This window comes from Anomaloglossus baeobatrachus, chromosome 2, assembly GCF_048569485.1.
Source record: "Anomaloglossus baeobatrachus isolate aAnoBae1 chromosome 2, aAnoBae1.hap1, whole genome shotgun sequence".
Lineage (NCBI taxonomy): Eukaryota > Metazoa > Chordata > Amphibia > Anura > Aromobatidae > Anomaloglossus > Anomaloglossus baeobatrachus.
In genome coordinates this window covers 101,284,956-101,295,871 of record NC_134354.1, presented here as the reverse complement: position 1 = coordinate 101,295,871, position 10,916 = coordinate 101,284,956, and the positions used below count along the sequence as shown (strand labels likewise).

The window sequence follows — 10,916 nt, the reverse complement described above, 5'->3', positions numbered from 1 at the left end:
CATATACTCATTCATGGAAAAAAAACAGTGTTATATAAACAGAGATATAAAACATACCCACATATTAGAGGAGTTCTTACTTTCCCCCGGCTGGTCTTTGGTCCGGCCTGCAGGCTCCATTAGAGATCCTCTCTGGCGGGAAGTAGGAGTCCAGGGTGCACAGCGTGACATCACAGTTAGCAGACACAGGCGGCCTCTGTTAATTGTAACATGGCTGGGGCAGCACACGAACAACTGAAGGCGCAGTGCAGCCCCGGCCGACACAGACACAGTCTGCCCCTTAACAGCCGCTGGTGGAGCTGACTGGGGCCCCCTGCCGTAGTCCAGCCTGCGGCTACCAGCCTGAGGTTAACCAGCCCTAAAGGAAGCATGGGGGGCCCACTGAGGACCCGGGGCCTTCCGGGCGATACCCCGCTGTCCCAGTCCATTCCTGCATACTCACCTCTCCGCATTCCCCCACCGCAGCTCCTCGTTTGTCCGCTGTCTGTGCTCTGCACATCTCAACACGGTGGTGACTGTCGCTCACTAGTGACGTCACCACACAGACACAGACACATGGGATAATGAAGAGAGGGAGCGCTGCGCACCTTCTCCTCAACGGTTTCAATTTGAAATTGAGATCCTGAGTGCTGGAATTGACACCGCTGGCAGTCGCCCCCGGGCCCCTCTAGCTCATGTGCCCCATAGAAGTGGCGTGGTCTGCCTCTATTGCCTGCCTCTGCCTGCCTCACACTGTGTGTGAATGTGGCCTAATAGGTCCCACAGAACTAGCTATTTACTTGCGGCCTAATCTATCCCTTGATAGGTGCCATCTTCACAAGATAATCAATGTTATTTTCTTGTTCTGCCAGTGGTTTTAATGGCTGATCGCTGTATGCCATCTTATATTGGATGTATAGGCCTTACAGGAGGGGAATTTCTCCATCATTTAGTTAGATTCGAGAGTCGGGTAATAATTTCTTTTTCTTGGGTAATTCCACTTTATAAAAAGCTCATATCATCATTACTTGCTAATGAATCTTGAAGAAATCAGCTTGTGACCAAATAGCTTACAAAAAAATACTTTGGTAATATGAATAAGCAAAGATTTTTTTTTGTTATTCAATCAGATGCTTTTACCTGTATTTTATAGATACTAATAAAATATATATTATTAATATTACCGTAACATGTAATAATCTTTTATTGTGACTTTTTATTAATATTATTTCATCTGACATTAATTTGGTTAACAAGAGATTTACTTATCTTATGTACATAACCTGCTATTGACCTGTGTGGTGTGATCTGAAGATCCACCCATAGAGGGCGCCTGGGAGTCAGCACTGGAGCACTTACAAGTTTACTTGCCTGAAAGTGACGCAAAGATGTCTTAAAGAGCCCTGTGGCAGTGGATTTATCTGCAAATCAGACCATGTGAGGGGGGTTTGGTGTACAAAAGCTGTGCAGGATGCTGAGTGCTGCACTGAGCAGCTGAGAGCTCAGCAGGCAGGTGAGAACAGGGGAAGGATCTCCTCCCAAGAAGCCTGACACCTCCAGACTCTGCAGCTCCTCCAAGATTCAGGTAACTTACTGCCTCTGTCCTGCCATGGACCTGCCTGTCCTGTCCCCACTTACCTGGGCTCCTCTGGCTCTTACTAACTATTCCCATCCTTCTGGCTATTAGTCCTCATTGAGTCCTTAGGACTTGTGTGTTCTATGTTCTCCTGACTACAGTGTTTATAGCAGGACCCTCAGTGTCTACAGGAAGAGTCCTCAGATTAGAGGATGTTTTATCTGCCAGAGAGAAGGAATTGCTGATTGACTGCAGATAATTATTTACAAGGTAGCAGCATTTTTTATAGTAATTTAATCATTGTTACCCAAAAGGGAAAGAAAAAAAAGTTGACGCTGCTCCATAGAGCTTACAATCTAAAGTCTTCACTGTTACTGAGTGACCTCTTAATACAAGGACAGTGTCGTCTATAAGAATACTTGGGCTAAAGCTATATACTTTTATATATGGCATGTAGTGTAAGAGTGTGTGCGTGTGTGTGTGTGTGCTTGTATATATATAAATATATATATATATATATGTATATATATATATATATATATATATATATATATATATATATATCACCATACAAATATTGAGTGGTGGGTAAAACTTACCAAGACATATCCATAGATAGGTCCAAAATAATAAAAATAGAAAAATAAGCAGCGCTCCAATTCAGTGTGCAGAAGGTGGAGAACTCTTTATTATTCCATATGACAACGTTTTGGTTCCAAAGAACCTTTTTGAAACTGTCATATTATCTATCTATCTATCTATCTTTCTATCTATCCCTCTATCTATCTATAAGCTATCTATTATCTGTATATCTATCTATCGCTATATCTTTCTATCTATCTATTGCTATATCTTTCTATCTATCTATCGCTCTATCTATCTTTCTATCTATTAGCTATCTATTATCTGCATATCTATCTATCTATCTATCTATCTATCTATTATCTATCTACCTATCTAGTCTATGTATTCTGTCTATTTATCTATCCATCTATCTATCTATCTATCTATCTATCTATCTATCTATCTATCTATCTATCTATCTATCTATCTATATATCTATCTATCTATCTATATATCCATCTATCCATCTATCTATCTATCTATATATCTATCTATCTATCTATATATCCATCTATCCATCTATCTGTCTATCTATCCATCTATCTATCTATATATCCATCTATCCATCTATCTGTCTATCTTTCTTTGTATTTATCTATCTATTAGCTATCTATTATCTGTATATCTATCTATCTGTCTATTACCTATTTATCTAGTCTATCTATCTGTTTATTGTATGGTATCTATTTATTATATATCTATCTTTCTATCCATCTATCTATTCATTTTTTTCTATCTACCTATCTATCCCTATATCTGTTATCTATCTACCTATCTATCTATCTATCTATCCCTCTATCTGTTATCTATCTACCTATCTATCCCTCTATCTATCTATCTACTTATCTACCTATCTAGTCTATGTATTCTACCTATCTAGCTATCTATCCATTTATCTCTCTATCTATCTATCTAACTATCTAGTCTATGTATTCTATCTATCTACCTATCTATCTCTTTATCTATCCTATGATGGATAGAAATCCCAGGGCTTCAATAAAGTCCAATTTGGAACACACACACACAGAGACACATATATATATAACTTTTTAGATTGACCGGTGTATGTAATTACTTTTATAAGCGAGTGAAATAATGTCCATTCCATGTTGCCCTCACTCTACCTGACTTCTACCATCTACGTTATATTGTGCTTTTCTGCATACATCATATATATCATATATACAGCCTTCATTGCCCCCAATATAATTACCTTTTGGTGAGTGTGATGAAGCTTTTGTCGCTGTTTGATCATATATGTGTTGTTTTTTTTTGTTTTTCTTATGCTAAGGGCTCATTTAGACGACTGTTCCATCTGTCCTGGTCAGTTCCTGTTTTTTTTCGGACCCACGGACAGGTGCATCTTTTCAATGTCTTTCGTTTAGGATCGGATGGCACACGGATGCATCCGTGAAAAAACAGGACCATTTTTTGCGGACCGCAAACACGGGACGGTCGTGTGAATGTAGCCTAAGCTTTACAACTCGTTTCAACTTTTGGTAGTCTTTTTCCCAGTTTCCAGCGCTGTCAGTGTAATAAACAGTAGATTGAACGCTCCATAGAAGACATCACACAGACATCTGCCAACATGTTCCATGAGCAGATGTGATGTGCCCCGGACTGGAGAACAGGTTTTTATTAATTGTGGATATTTACGGGTCTTGTCAAAGTAATCTTGTTCATTTTTTTTTCATTAGAATTTCTTTACTCAAAGAATGAAGCTTTTTGCGGGGGTTTGAGATAAGGGGTCCCCCATTTTTATCTATGACCTGACATGATAAGATTGGCGGGTTCTGGAGCAAGGACTCCCTTTATGGGTAACTCTTTGAATGATAAGTACAGTAATTTGCACTCTATAACATGTTAAAGTATAGATAAAACTGGAAGATCACTTTAAGGGCATGTTCCCATGTTGCAGATTTGTTTGCAGATTTTCTGCACCTAAAACAGCATCTCTTGGCAGGAAAAACGCTGTGGGAAAAAAACACTTTTTTTTTGAGGGTTTTGCATTTTTTGATGCCTTTTTTATGCATTGTGCTGCTGGAAATAACGCAAAAACAATTGACATATCAATTGTTTGGTGCAGTTTTATAAAAAATCTGCAACGTGAGCACAGCACTTCAGGATTCTCATAGACTTTGCTGGGATGCGTTTTCCCTTGTAGATTGATTAAAATCTGCTTGAAAAATAATCATCAAAAAATGTAAAAAAAAACCCCAGTCGAATACTTTTACTAAGCACATTGCTGGAAAGTCACAGTGCATATTTTTAAGCCAAAGTCAGAAGTAGATTGAAATGGGATGTAAATATAAAAATGTATATTTAGACTTCATATTGGATCCACTTTTGGCTCCAAAAACTGCATCAGATCTTCTGTTCTGAGAATTATTTACGGCTCCCTCATACACGCGTATTATATGGGTAAGTGTGTCCGAGTAAACATCGGGCAGTACAGCGATCCATATGATTCAATATGGCCATTCATATGCCCGTGTGTGGGGGAGAAATAATCTCAGCCGTCACTACTCACCTCCGTATATTGGATGACGCTCTCCTGGACAAGTCTATGAGTTTGTTTCAAGTAATCATTTACAGATCATCCATATAACATCCGATTTTTACATTTCCATTATTTACATGTACATTATAAAATGTTGCTGTATAGATATATGTATATATACACTATATGTATAAATACATGTGTGGTCAATACAAAGGACTTGCACATGACTTATTCCTTACAAAGACATTACTAAAGATCAGAGGGCATACAATGCAAGTGGAAGAAAAGCGATTCCGGCAGCTAAATAGGAAAGGGTTCTTTACAGTTAGAGCAGTCAGACTGTGGAATGCCGACCACAAGAGGTAGTAATGGCAGATACTATAACAGCTTTTAAAAAAGGGCTGGATGATTTCCTCAGTACACACAACATTGTTGGTTATAAGTGATTTAATGACAAAATGTAGAATTGGTGGAGGAAGGTTGTACTAGATGGACCTAAAGGCCACTTTACACATAGAGATAAATCTTTGGCAGATCTGTGGTTGCAGTGAAATCATGGACATATTGTTCCATTTGTACACAGCCACAAACCTGGCACTGATTGTCCACAATTTCACTGCAACCAGAGATCTGCCAAAGATTTATATCTATGTGTAAAGTGGCCTTAAGTCTATTTTCAACCTATTTAACTAAGATACGGGCACATGGATGACAGTCATCTGTGTTTTATGGTCAGAAATCGGACAATACTTGTCTGATCCCGGTCAATACAGCGGTCCTTGATGCTTTATTAATATTGCTACTTTAATTATATATCTACCTAGCTCAGTAATAATTAATTTAATAATTGTATTCATTTATATAGTGCTATTAATTCCACAGCGCTTTACATACATTGGCAACACTTTCCCCATTGGGGCTCACAATCTAGAGTCCCTATCTGTAGGTCTTTGGAGTATGGGAGGACACTGAAGTACCCGAAGGAAACCCACGCAAACACGGGGAGGACATACAAACTCCTTGCAGATAGTGACCTTGGTGGGATTTGAACCCAGGACCCCAGCGCTGCAAGGCTGCAGTGCTAACCACTGAGCCACCGTGCCGCCCTGTACAACAGATATTTAAAAAAAAAAAAAATAGGTTTTTTGTTTTTATTTATTTTTTAATGATGAACGTCATCCTAAATAGTGTTGCTACTGATTTTGTCATCTTGCATTTAACTACTATCTGAAGATCTGCTATATTTTTAGAAAAACTGACAAGTGAAGAGGGTATTCCCTTATTGTCAATGTAATAGCAAATTAAAAGGTCTTCAGTGTCAAGACTTAAAGAGTTATTCTCATCTACACAATCCTATCCCAATATGTGGTAGGTGTAATAATATCAATATTAGCAAATACCTCCAATTAGAAATGTAGTATAGTTCTCCTGATTAGTTATGTCACTTACCTCATGTGCAGGGCATTGCAGTAGCTTAGGTATCTCTGGTTACAACCACTCATATCGTGACAGTTAGTTGCTTGTGGTCGTAACCTTGGATACCTAAGTTACTGTAATGCCCTGCACATGAGGTAAGTGATATAGCTAATCAGGAGAACTATACTATATTTCTAAATGGAGGTATTTGCTAATATTATTACACCTACTACATATTGGGATAGGGTCTTTGAGATGGGAATCCCCCTTTTAAGAATCAGCAGCGTAGAGCTAAGTAACTTGGGGGCAAAGGGAATGGCGATATTGTGCTTGGGAGAATATTTACAAACTGCGGATGTGTTCTAGAAATTTCTTCAACAAAAGATTAAGTTCTGTACATCTAAGTGGCTTGTTTCTGGACAATGTGCATGGATTTTTGCAGACTCCATAGAGATGTATGCGACAGTTGCATATCCGTCTGTGAACTTACTATTTGGCTCTAGTCACCTGAACTACCAGTCTAAATGGATGGAAAATATTAGATCATAATGGACCCCCCAAAAAGCTTATTTTTTTTTAATTATTTAAAAAAAATTTAAATGCAAGTCACTGGCTGATGTACAGTATCTAAATGTATGGATGCAGATTTGCACATTATACATTTGTATTCCTCTGCAAAAGGAAAAAAAAGCCGCAGCAAATCTTTAAACAAATCTGAACTGTCCAAATTAAATATTTTATGAATATTATACATAGATATTTGCTTTTTTTACTGGACTCAGCTCTAACTTTTTAGTTTTTTAATTAAGTTAATGTTTGATGATGGGTATGTTTTAGTAGTAAAATGAATACAAATATCTATGGCACTATCACTTATATATCAGCATGGGAAGAATACATTTAACTTTTAAGCTGTCACTACAAATGTCGAAGTGTCAGTAGAGCTGATTTTTACTTTAATAGCTGCATGATAAGTGCTGGGTACTTAAAGGGAATTTGTCACCAGATTTTTGTAACCAAATCTGAGAGCAGTATAACGTAGAGGTAGAGATCCTGATTCCAGTGATGTGTCACTTACTGGGCTGCTTTGTGTACTTTTCATACAATCACTGTTTAATCAGCAGTAGATTATCATTACAAGACTACTTGCCCTGCTGCTAGGTAGTCCAGTATATTCATGAACTCTGTATAACTGCTAAATATGCAGCAGAGAAAACATTGACTTTATCAAAATGACAGAAAACAGCTCAGTAAGTGACACATCGCTGGAATCAGGGTAGCTGTCTCTACATTATGCTGCTCTCAGATGGGGGAGTTAAAACCTGGTGACACATTCCCTTTAAAGGGAACCTGTAGATGGTATCTGATCTGCCAGCAGAAGGAGCTGATCAGATTGAAGCATAAATTATTTTTTTTTTCTATGGGAAAAGTTTCAGAAAAACTTGCATTTTATTAATAGAAATCCCTAGTGTCTATATGTATATGAGTCCAGTGGGCGGTCCTATTCTGTGATTGACAGTCTTCCCTGTATCACCTTGCGCTCAGATATATCTGTCAATCACTAGTGGGACTGCTCACTGAACTCGTATGCATACAGACACCAGAGATTTTCAATGAATAAAATATAAATTATACTGAAATTTATCCAACAAATCTATATATTAAGCTACTCAGCTTCTCTTTCTCTATACCGTGCTGTCCGCAGAGCAGACTGAATGTACAATGTGACAGGTTCCCTTTAAGCCTGTAATTAAAGATTTGGCAGAGATATCATGTAGTGTCCTCTGCTATCTTGCCACCTTTGGTTTTTATCAATAATGTCATTCAGAAAACATTTATTAACCATATTCATTGGTGACTTTTGAGCATTCTGCTGCAGCTCGGGATCTCATCTAGAGCTGTGTAAACTTGGCTGGTAAATCAACAAATTTAAGACATTTCTCCTGCCTTAGATTGTCATGAATGGGTCACAAATATCCTACTCCTGTGACAGCAGATGGTGGGGTGGGGGTGGGTGACCAGGCATTTTGACCTTCAACATGCCCAATCTTTTCTTCTCACAGAAGATAAGTCATCACCAAAGATGTCCATCAGTAGCTTTTCTGTTCTCCCTATTAAAAGGAATCTGTCACCGGGTTTCTGCCACCTAATCTGAGAGCAGTACAACATAAGGGCAGAGATCCTGATTCCAGCGATGTGTCACTTACTAGGCTGCTTAGTGTAGTTTTGATTAAATTACTGTTTAATCAGCAGTAGATTATCATTAGAGGACTACTTGCCATGCAACAGGTAGTCCAGCATATTTATGAGCTCTGTGTAACTGCTCGATCTGCAGCAGAGAAAACTATAGTTTTATCAAAATGACAGCAAACACCTCAGTAAGTGACACATCGCTGGAATCAGGGTCTCTGTCTCTACATTATGCTGCTCTCAGGTGGGGGAGCAAAAACCTGCTGACAGATTCCCTTTATGAAAACAAATGACCATTTAAGATTGTGTTTGTGTCTAGAGGAATAAGTTTGGGCATTCGATCAGTAGTTATCTTGGGGTACGTGCCCACGATCAGGCTTCCTAGCGTTCTGGATGCAGCGTGTTTTCTCTTCCGTAGACACTAGGCTACACTCCTACAATGAGAGTTTCATGAGTTCTGCACCTATAAGGCTGTATGCGCACATTGCGTCATGTCCCTGCAGAAATTTCTGCAGGGATTTGACAGCACATGTGCGCGTCAAATCGCTGCAGAAACACTGCATAATGAATGCAGTGTTTCTGCAGAAAAAAAAGCTGATTTCATGCGCTCTGGATGCAGCCTCTCCCATAGACAGGGCGGGGGCTGCATCCAAAGCGCACGAAAGAAGTGACATGTTGCTTCTTAGAACGCAGCAATTTGGAACAAAATTTTGGCATCCAAATTGCTGCGCTCTCAAACGCAACATGCGCACGTCTCATGCACAATCTTCATAGATTGTGCTGGGGACGCAGGATGCATGCATTTACGCTGCGGTGCAATACGCAGAGTAAATGCATGAAATTCGGCAACGTGTGCATGAGCCCTAAAAGGGAACCTGTTACCATGATAATTCAGTCTAGTCTTCAGGCACCATGTTGCTGAGCAGACTGACATTTAGTTTTCTGAGAAAAAATTCAGAATAACTTGTGTTTTTCAACATTTAATCCTCCTCACTCTCTGGGATTTTTGGTCCAGTGGGCGGTCCTTGCTCCATACCAGGTAATGCCAGTGTGTTACAGCCATGACCTGCCTCTAACAATCGCGAATGGAGTGGAGCTTCACCCAGTGACTGTAAGCCTGGTAAGTTCCGCTGTCAAACTCTGACAGTGGGATTTAACACACATCGGCAAGGAGGCGCACCATTTTAAGCTCCCATTAACGCACCCATGACACGATCATGGGACACTGAAGGGTTGCTATAACAGCGGGGGATCTACTGAAGACCTCCATCTTGTCATAGCTGCGCTCCTTTGAAACCTGCCTGTGGTTGGGCTTCAAAGGAGACTGTTTTCTTTTTTACTGTATACAGCAATTGTTTCTATTTTTTTTAAACAATTCAAGTCAGACATTTAGGACATTTCCACAGGATTGTCAAAAAGCTCTGACAGATTTGGGTTACAACTTTTGGGTCTTGTACCTGGTTGAATTTCGGCCAACTAATCAAAAGAGAAGCCGGGTATGCTGTCAGGTAAGAGGAGGTTCGCAGAGCTCCTATCCAACAGGTCATGTCTGCTCAACTGGGCCCTGCAAATCGATTTGCACCATCTTTGCTCACCTTTTGAAATCTGTGGAAAAATTTAAAATAGCACGGCGAACTTTCAAAGTTATTTTTGTAAGTCCCATAGTGGGCAATGGAGAGAGGCTTGAACGAATACCACCCTACTGACAGTGACTTGAGGACTCTCATTCTTTATGGAAATTCTTACAATGATTTCCAATTCTGTTAGACACATTTATCAAATCTATTTAACTCAATAGCTGCATATTCTAAGAAATGACATGAGAACTTAGATGTACAAGATTGACTGTGATCACTAAAATAAAAAAAAAATGGCTGTATTGATGTATATGTAGAAATATGACCATGTTGCCAATAACACCAATCATGGTTCAGTTTACCTTTTTCAGACCTGCAAAGGAAAATGAACCAGAGACAATCAGTGGTCTATAGAGGAGAAAAGACTACTTTACTCTTAGATATTTTTAAGTCACATATATTCAAGACTGTGGGATTTTTTTTTTACACCCATTTTTTGAGGATTGACCACAGGTTCTTAATTGGATTATGATCTGGGGATATTTCCTGCCATGGACACATAATTTCAATATTTTGCTCATAAAGCTACTTGGTTATCACTTTTTCTTTGTGCCATGGTCTCAATCATGATGGAAAAGCATTGTTCATCCCCAAATTGCTCCTGGATCATTGGAAGATGTTCCTCCTGGAGGATTCTTAGATACCATTCTGTATGCAATGTTCTTGGGCAAAATGATGAGTGAGCCCACTCTTGTAGATGAAAAGCAACCCCACTCATGAATGGTTTCAGTATGCTTTACTGTTTACATGAGACAGGACTGATGGCAGTGCTTTACTTTCTTTTGTACAATCATCCAGTTGTCCCACACATTCTGAAAGGGGCTTAATCAGAAAATAAGATTTTATTTCAGTCCTCTGCAGTCCAATCCTGTGCTTCCTGCAAAATATAAGTCTGTTCTTTATGTTCTTCTTCGAAATAAATGGCTTCTTTGTTGCCCTTCTTGACACCAGGCCAGCCTCCAAAAGCCTCATTGTGCATGTAGATACACTG

At 39.2% G+C, this 10,916-nt stretch overlaps 1 protein-coding gene across 1 annotated transcript in view; it reads left to right on the top strand.

The window, feature by feature from the left end:
• Positions 1 to 1,474: 1,474 nt before the first annotated feature.
• The window catches only part of SLC6A4 (solute carrier family 6 member 4), a 205,412-nt gene continuing 195,970 nt past the window's right edge, over positions 1,475 to 10,916 (top strand). The window contains exon 1 of the mRNA XM_075335240.1: positions 1,475 to 1,564. The gene's annotated coding sequence lies outside the window, so the exon portion shown is untranslated. The remainder of the gene's footprint in view (positions 1,565 to 10,916) is intronic.